Source organism: Rhinoderma darwinii, chromosome 6, assembly GCF_050947455.1.
Source record: "Rhinoderma darwinii isolate aRhiDar2 chromosome 6, aRhiDar2.hap1, whole genome shotgun sequence".
Taxonomy (NCBI): domain Eukaryota; kingdom Metazoa; phylum Chordata; class Amphibia; order Anura; family Rhinodermatidae; genus Rhinoderma; species Rhinoderma darwinii.
In genome coordinates this window covers 120,934,615-120,944,341 of record NC_134692.1, presented here as the reverse complement: position 1 = coordinate 120,944,341, position 9,727 = coordinate 120,934,615, and positions in this window count along the sequence as shown.

The following is a 9,727-nucleotide window of genomic DNA, read 5'->3' as shown; positions in this document are numbered from 1 at the left end:
CAGCGTAGCCTCATTCACTTCAATGGAGATGAGGTGCAATACCAGACATAACCAATGAACAGGTGTGGCGCTGTTTTTTTTCTTAAACTCAACAGCCATGTTTTTCAGGACGACTGTTTTAAATGTAGTTTTCTTTTGGTAAACAATAGACATTGACATGAAATTAACCGCTATGTAAATACATGCATGTAAAATGAGTGTGTAGTCAGGCAGGCAGTGTATTTATTGTCTACATACACCCACATGTAGCAGGTTTTATGATTCAAGAGGAAAGATTGATATCATAGGAAATAAAAGAAGGCATTACGCTTCATATTTAAAGGGCATGTTTTTTACCCTCATATGTCATTTAAATATATTTAAAAAAATGTCATCTGTGTCTAAGAGCAGGGATCCTCAAGAATACCCTAAACTTAGAAGGTCCCTGAACTGTGTCAACAACCAGTCATTTTCTGCTTTGGTTGGCCACTGAGCTGAATGGCCGAGCATGAGCGGTCCACTGCCCCAAATACTGCAACAGCCACAAAAAGTGAAGAATGTCATAGACTTATCTTTTCTGCTACTACACCATTGGCTCGTACACATTGCAGGAGCTCTGTATTTAGATCCAAAGACGGGATTGGATCTTGTCCTGTAAGATCATGAAAGTCTTTGGGAAAGGCTTTCCTGGTCTCCCAGAACAGGATTCACTCCCATCTTTGGCACTGAATGTGGTCCCTGCACAGAGCTGTAATATGGGCATGTACATGAGCCATAATAATAAGTTATTCAAGCCAAAAATCTGTGTGTGTATTGTATCTAAACAATTATTTGTGACATATTGACTGTTTCATTGGTTGGAAAACTTGCTATATATGCTTAAAAAGTTTTTGTCAAATAACCGGCAGCACTGCAGTTTTTAGTGACAGTTCCACCTCAGGATTTCTTATACTTGGCAATTGTCGTAAAGTCTTTCATTATTCTGAGCTTTAAAACTAATCCAGTTAGCAAAAAAACATAAAAAGGCATGCAAAAACTGCACTATGTGGACAGGGTCTTCTATCCATAGGCTGGATTCAGACATTGGGTCTTTGTTTTTGAGCCAAAGCCAGAAGCGGATCCAGGAGTAAGGAGAAGTATATAAATTCTTAATTTATATTCCCCAGTCCTTTTTAACCCACTTCAGGCTTTAGATAAAAAGATCAATAAAATCTGCAACAAATATGCGATGTGTGAATCCAGCCTTACACTTCAGTCCCATTGTCTTTGTGCTTTACCAAGAGTACTTGTGGTTCCACATTGTGGATTTCTTGAATGACTGAACACATATTAATTTAATTTGAGCATTGAGGTTTTCCAGACTGGTTCCAGTATACAATCTGTTGTGTTTGCGCTACAGTGACATTTTCGTGGCCTCACCCAGGGACTATTCCATGTCAGCTGAATCAACATAGTGACTGTAAAGTTCTTAAGGACACATCACCTTAATAAGGCTGACACAGGAGTAAGTGACTGGTCATGTGGATGCTATGGGTGGTGTTTACGCAAGTATCTACCCATTTATTATGGACTTACCTGAGTCATTACACATATATAGTTAACATATAGCAAAATGGTAATGTATCCAAATGCTGTCAAACCTTAAAATATATATATCAAAAAGAAGCAGAAATTTGAGAAAAATTATGTTTACAACCTCAGCTTGAACTAATAGGTTTACTTTTTCCTATACGGGTAGTACTACATCATTCATACCAAGAACGATGGAGGCCAGAGAGTGATGATGGACATATTGGACTATTATCTGGTGGGGACCTTGTAGACTTTGATTTAATACATAGTCATGAAAGGAAAAGCTATTAATTCCCATATCAGCACACTAATCTCCTTAAATACTCTGAGCTGCTGTGAATATTCATATTGTTGTTGTTATTAGTTTTCCAATATTTTTTTGTTAAGATATGAAGACAAAAACAATAAGAAGCCTGTTCCAATACCTTATGAATTTACAGGTAATCATTTCTAAATTGTTTTTAAGATTTATCAAAATAGTTCATTATTTCAATGAAAAGCACATGTTCAAGAAGATAGATGGAACGATAGATATGAAATAGATAGATAGATGATAGATAGATAGATAGATAGATAGATAGATAGATAGATAGATAGATAGTCTTTGGTGATTTATTTTAAACTGTCAATGTAGTTTGGAGTTAGGGATTGTCCACACGTAGCGAAATTGCTGCGTATTTTTCGTCTGGAATTGCGGACGGAAAATACGCAGCAGAATACAGTAGCAGCAAAGTGGGTGAGATCTAACAAATCTCATCCACACGATGCATATTTTTCGTACCACATCATATAAATTCCTGCTGCGGACAGTGGACTTAATTGTTGCGTTTTTCAGAAGAGATGTCACCATCTCCCAACATGGAGAAAAATGCAGCAAAATCCACACCATTTTCTGCAGTAAAAAACGCAGGAAATGGTGGACAAGCCCTTAAAGAGTAACTGCACTTTCATCAAACCTTTGTTATGTCAAAGAGACATATCAAAAGTTTGGATAGGTGGGGGTCCAGGTGCTGAGACCCCCACCGTCGCTGAAACAAAGGTGCAAAAGCACTCAACTGAGGGCTTTGCACCTTCGGCTGTGATCTAAACTTTTGATATGTCTCTATGACATATCAAAATTTTGATGAAAGTGCAATCACTCTTTAACTACTGTTTTAGGTAAATTGTATTATGAGAATTTTCCTAACAAAATGTTATCATTAAAATTGCGCCATTTGCAAGAGGAAAATATTCTGATAATAAACCACTAACTGGTCAAGAGATCAAATTCCTTTTTGCTTCTCTGCAGGTACTCTCGGCCAGGCCTGGCAGGTATTACATCCTCTATCAGGAGGGCATTGACAGATGCCAGTCGTAAGACATTGAGTGTCGCAAATGCAATGCAGTAGTGTGGAATTTGAATTACCTCTACCCCTGAAGTGTTATTGTTGGATCGCTCCTGACTGTAAAGGGAACATTTCTCCTAATATCATTATGCCAGGGAAATACTCATAATACAACGCGTTAAAGGCTATGTAAAACCTTTGAAAGGCAAAAAAAAAATGTTTTAAATAAAAAGGTGAATCAGTTGTGAATCAGTTGTGTTAGATTACAGGTGGATCCTGTGTGTTAGGCCTCATTTACACGAACGTGATATACGTCCGTGCGACTCGCGTGCTTTTCACGCGGGTCGCACGGACCTATACAAGTCTATGGGGGCATGCAGACAGTCCGTGAGTTTTGCTCAGCGTGAGTGCGTTGAAAAAAACTCACAACATGTTCTAAAATTCTGCATTTTTCGCGCTTCACGCACCCATTGAAGTCAATGGGTGCGTGAAAACCACGCAGGTCGCACGGAAGCACTTCCGTGCGAACTGCGTGATTCGCGCAAGAGCTGTCAAACTCTGAATGTAAACAGAAAAGCACCACGTGCTTTTCTGTTTACTAACATCCAAACGGAGTGTCTTAGAGATGAGCGAACCGTCCGAACCGAACCGAACTTCACCGGGTTCGGCCGAACTCGTTTTGACCGAACCCGGCAAAAAATGTTTCGGTACGCGAAGTCAGGAGACGGTCACTGTCCAGGGTGCTGAAAGAGTTAAACTGGTTCAGCACCCTGGACAGTGACTTCCGATCCCAATATATGTGAACGTGTAAAAAAAAAAAAAAAGTTCTGACTTACCGATAACTCCCGGCTTCTTCCTCCAGTCTGACCTCCCGGGATGACAATTCAGTCCAAGTGATAGCTGCAGCCAATCACAAGCCAAGCACAGGCTGCAGCGGTCATATGGACTGCCGCGTCATCTAGGGAGGTGGGGCCAGATGTCAAGAGAGGCGCGTCACCAAGGACGCGTCACCAAGGCAACGGCCGGGAAGTTCTCGGTAAGTACGAACCTCTTTTTTTTTTTTTAACAGGTTACTCGATATGGTGCTCGGAATTCACTGTCGAGGGTGCTCAAAGAGTTACTGCTGATCAGTTAACTCTTTCAGCACCCTGGACAGTGACTGATGTCGACTAGCCTCATCTCTATGATGGCGGCTGCGCGAAAATCACGCAGCCGCGCATCATACACTGATGACACACGGAGCTGTCAAGTGCCTTTTGCGCACGCAAAACGCTGCATTTTTTTGCGTGAGCAAAACACACACGCTCGTGTAAATCAGGCCTTAGAGACACGCAGGACCCGCCGACACTGAACCCGTCAGGTCCGTGGGACAGACGGATTCAGTGAATAACGAAGGATACAGCTGCTGTGTATAAAGAATACAGAACAGCTATATATATAAAAATTATTTTTAATAAAAAGTATTTACAAAGTTAGGCCTCATTTACACGAGCGTGTGCGTTTTGCGCGCGCAAAAAACGCTGCGTTTTGCGCACGTTTGTATGGCGTATGCACTGCGTATACGCAGCCTTGTTGCGTTTTAAACGCGCAAAAGGCATTTGACTGCTCCGTGTGTCATCCGTGTATGATGCGCGGCTGCGTGATTTTCGCGCAGCCGCCATCATAGAGATGAGGCTAGTCGACGCCCGTCACTGTCCAAGGTGCTGAAAGAGCTAACTGATCGGCAGTAACTCTTTCAGCACCCTCGACAGTGAATGCCGAACACAATATACACCAACCTGTGAATAAAAAAAGACTTTCATACTTACCAAGAACTTCCTGCTTCCCCCAGTCCGGGCTCCCGGCCGTTGCCTTGGTGACGCGTCCCTCTCTTGTCATCCGGCCCCACCTCCCAGGATGACGCCGCAGTCCATGAGACCGCTGCAGCCTGTGATTGGCTGCAGCCTGTGCTTGGCCTGTGATTGGCTGCAGCTGTCATTTGGACTGAACTGTCATCCCGGGAGGTCGGACCGGAGTTATCGGTAAGTCAGAACGTCTTTTTTTTTTTACAGGTTCATGGATTTTCGGAGCGGAAGTCACTGTCCATGGTGCTGAACCAGTTTAACGCTTTCAGCACCGTGGACAGTGACTGTCTCCTGACGTCGCGTACCCGAACATTTTTTACCGGTTTCGGTCAAAACGAGTTTGGCCGAACCCGGTGAAGTTCGGTGCGCTCATCTCGAATTTGACACTCCGTTTGGATGTTTGTAAACAGAAAAGCACGTGGTGCTTTTCTGTTTACATTCAGGAGTTTGACAGCTCTTGCGCGAATCACGCAGTTCGCACGGAAGTGCTTCCGTGCGGCATGCGTGGTTTTCACGCACCCATTGACTTCAATGGGTGCGTGAGTGCGCGAAAAACGCACGATTATAGAACATGTCGTGAGTTTTTTTCTGCGCACACGCGCTGAGCGCAATTCACGCATCGTCTAAACAGCCCCATTGACTAATATAGGTGCGTACGACATGCGTGCAAAGCACGCGCGTCGCACGCGCGTATAATACGTTCGTGTAAACGAGGCCTTACACAAAACACACTGATACACCTTTTTATTTAAAAAAAAGGTTGCCTTTCAAAGGTGTACAAAGCCTTTAAGTAATAATTAAAGTGGCTCAAAATCTCTTTTTCACTTAAAACATACATAATGCATAGACTAGATGATGGCAATTTCCCATTGATATATTGTAACTAACAATGCCATACACATGAATGTTAATATCATAGTACGAGCCTTGTGTCTACATTCATTCTAAGGCATTTGTATCCTGGATGTATAAAACACATCATTACACATGACAGGTGTTAGTCCTATAAAATGCATCAATAGATTTCATCTACATAATGAAACCTGACACTACACCCTGCTTGTTTCTGTTCACGTCTCTATACATTATTTTGCTATTTTTCTCTCTTCTTGATTATGGCGGAGTTGGTAGTTGCCATGACAATCCGTTTATCATATTATAAGTAAATGCCGTTACCAGTTCTGCCAATGAAATTATGTGTTTTATTGTATATCTAACAACTAGTACACAAAATATCAATTCAGATGTTTGCAGCGTCATTGTAAATGCGGAGATCAAGATATAGTGACAATGGAAAACTACTTAAAGAGGCTCTGTCACCAGATTATAAGTGCCCTATCTTGTACATGACGTGATCGGCACTGTAATGTAGATTACAGCAGGGTTTTTTATTTAGAAATACGATCATTTTTTACGGAGTTATGACCTTTATTAGCTTTATGCTAATGAGTTTCTCAATGCCCAACTGGGCGTGTTTTACTTTTTGGCCAAGTGGGCGTTGTACAGAGGAGTATATGACGCTGACCAATCAGCATCATACACTTCTCTCCATTCATTTACTCTGCAGATAGCGATATAGCTATATCTCTATCTGCAGCCTCATACACAAACACTAACGTTACTGCAGTGTCCGGACAATGAATATACATTACCTCCAGCCAGGACGCGATGTGTAATCGGATCCTGACCACTTCTCTGCACTTCTCTGTGATTTACAGCACAGCACAGCGAGATCTCGCTGTAAATGACAGTTTACAGTGTAATCTCTCGAGACTACGCCTGCTGTGCTGTAAATCACAGAGAAGTGGTCAGGATTCTGAATACACATGATGTCCTGGCTGGAGGTAATGTATATTCATTGTCAGGACACTGCAGTAACGTTATAGTGTGTTTATGTGGCTGCACATAACGATATAGCTATATCGCTATGTGCAGAGTAAATGAATGGGGAGAAGTGTATGACTCTGATTGGTCAGCGTCGTACAACGCCCACTTGGTCAAAAAGTAAAACACGTCCAGTTGTCCATTGAGAAACTCATAAGCATAAAGCTAATATAGGTCATAACTCCGTCAAAAATGATTGTTTTTCTAAATAAAAACCACTGCTGTAATCTACATTACAGCACCGATCACATCATGTACAATATAGGCCACATATAATGTGGTGACCGATCCTCTTTAAGCTGCAATACTCAAGAATTACTCTGAAAAGCAATATTCACAAAATTCATAAAACACTATGCAAAAACTGTTATGGTTTCTAATGAGATTATTAAAATGATAGAATGTATAGTTATCTGATGAATTATTGTAAGGGTATGTGCACACACACTAATTACGTCCGTAATTGACGGACGTATTTCGGCCTCAAGTACCGGACCGACCACAGTGCAGGGAGCCGGGCTCCTAGCATCATACTTATGTACGATGCTAGGAGTCCCTGCTACTCCGTGGAACTGCTGTCCCGTACTGAAAACATGATTACAGTACGGGACAGTTGTCCTGCAGAGAGGCAGGGACTCCTAGCATCGTACATAACTATGATGATATTAGCCCGGCTCCCTGCACTGTGCTCGGTCCGGGACTTGCGGCCGAAATACGTCCGTCAATTACGGACGTAATTAGTGTGTGTGCACATACCCTAAGAGGTTTTCTCTTCTAAAAAAGTTTATTGTCAAAATGTAAATCTTCACAATATGTAGAGGTCCTCATTCTGTACAGTGCTATAGGACCTATTAGGACAACCCCTGTTCATATGCCCTCCTAGGGTATATAGATGTCATAGACGGATCCCCTACTTGGGACCCCCTCTATTAGCCAGATCAGAAAGACGCTGCAAAAAGGAACTCCAGCTCTGAAGGACGGAACGATGTATTACATGGTCGCCCATTCATTTGATGTAATACCACATTTGTCCTGCTATGGCCGCTGCGCAGCTTTTCCCAATGATGACATCTGACCGCTTGGGGTTTCAGTTGCTGGACCTTTTAGTTAAAAGCCAATGGCTCCTTATTTAGCAAAGGGTCATACTTGAATCCGAAATCGTTTTAAGCCCCACCCGTCTCCCACCCATAAATGCCCACTAAAATATTAGAACCACCCATTTTTTAATACAAATTAGCATAAACCCTGTCCCTTTGCAGCCAGTTTGCAGGACTGTTGGCAAGTATGAGGGTTTTTTCTTTATGCTGTAGAGTCCGAAACACGAGAGGGAGCGGCTTCTAAAATATATAAGTGACTTGCTCGGCAGTTTCTTAAAGAGACATTAAACCTTCAGTCTACCTTCTCCACTTCATGTTCTCTATTGCTGTTGACTGCAATCAATTGTCCCCTGTTATCAGCTATTTCAGGCTGACTTTAGTGTTTTTTAAAGTGGTTGTACAGAATTAGAAAAACATGGCTGCCTTCTTGCAGGAACAGCGCCACATCTGTCCACAAGTTGTGTTATTTTTAAACTTGGCTTCATTAAAGTGAATAGTGCTAAGCTGTAATACCACACACAACCTTTGGGCAGGTGTGGCACTGTTTCTGGAAAACTACAGCCATGTTTTTCTAATCCTGGACAACCCCTTTAAGGAAATTAATGACAGAAAGTCCCTGCTCCTGTGATCACCACAGTATGTAACATATCGTCATAAAAATGTCAATGGCTCCAAAAGGTCAACCACATATACCATATGGAGAAATTACCAGTCTAACTGGGTTCAAATCCAACCAAGGACTACATCTGCATACCTTCCAACTGTCCCAGATCCAGCAGGACTGTCTTGGATTCCAGGCGGTGTCCTGCTGTTCCGGGCGCTGGTGGTATGTCTCGGTTTAAACTTTATATGCGTCCTTAGGGGTTGTACTGTGTTAGGAGCAGCTAAGTGGGCATTATACGGTGTGGAGGGCAGCTATGGGGGTGTTATACTATGTGGGGGCACTATGGGGCATTATACTGTATGGGGGCATTATACTGTGTTGGCCAAACTGGGTGTGTATGGGTGGGATTGGGCGGGGTTAGAGATGTGTCTTAATGGGGAAAAATTTGCCATGGCACGCTTAGCACGGCGCTTCACTTGTCCCTATTTGCTGTAGTTCAATTTGGGGGGGTATGCATCTGCATGGAGTCTGTATGTTCTCCCCCTACTCGCATGGGCCTCCCCCAGGCACTCCCACCTCACCCCACACCACAAAAACACACACAGGGAACAGATTGCAAGCCCCAACGGGGACAGCTAGCATGGACAACCTCTGTACAGCACTTCAGAGTATATTGGCGCTATAGAACAGAAATAAATAAGCTGATATTGCTTGATATTGACAGGCTGCCAAGGCAAGAGTGGTATTAAATATACTCCCGATCCCCATCCTTCCCCGACCCTCCTTTTCTTTTTTTCTCTTCTTGAACCGACTCCCCCCCCCCCACGTACTATTACATTGCCCTCGATGTTCAGTTGATTCTACCATTTGTATACTATTATCTTGTTTGCAATAGTAACAATATAATAGTATACAAAGGTACTATACAAATGGTATACAAATGTTACAATAGAAATGTAGTGAGAGTATTTTGTCATACCACTTGTTTGTCTCTGTTCACACTTGTGCAGATTTGGCAGAATTGACCGCTATCCTTGCTATCAAAACTGCAGACACCATCACGGACCTCAATATAAATAAATAGGGTCGATCGCCATTGGTATCTATTGAACTATGGATCTGGCCCTGCGTCGTGGCTTCCATTGTAAAGGGAAGCCACGACGCAGATGTGAACAGGGCCTTACTCCTTTGTAGAGTTAATTGAAACGCCTGCCTCAGGACCCTCATAAGTGAAGGGCATAGTATGATTGACCCGACAACCAGACCCCTGGCCTACAGCCTTGCTTGCAGGGGATGCAACTCGTTCTTGGCCACCTGAAGATGTGGCTCGTGGAAGAAAATAATCTTACGTGTGCCACTTTCAGCGTGCGTATCATAGTTTTGCCACTCACACTATAGGTTTGGATCTCCATTGACTACTTA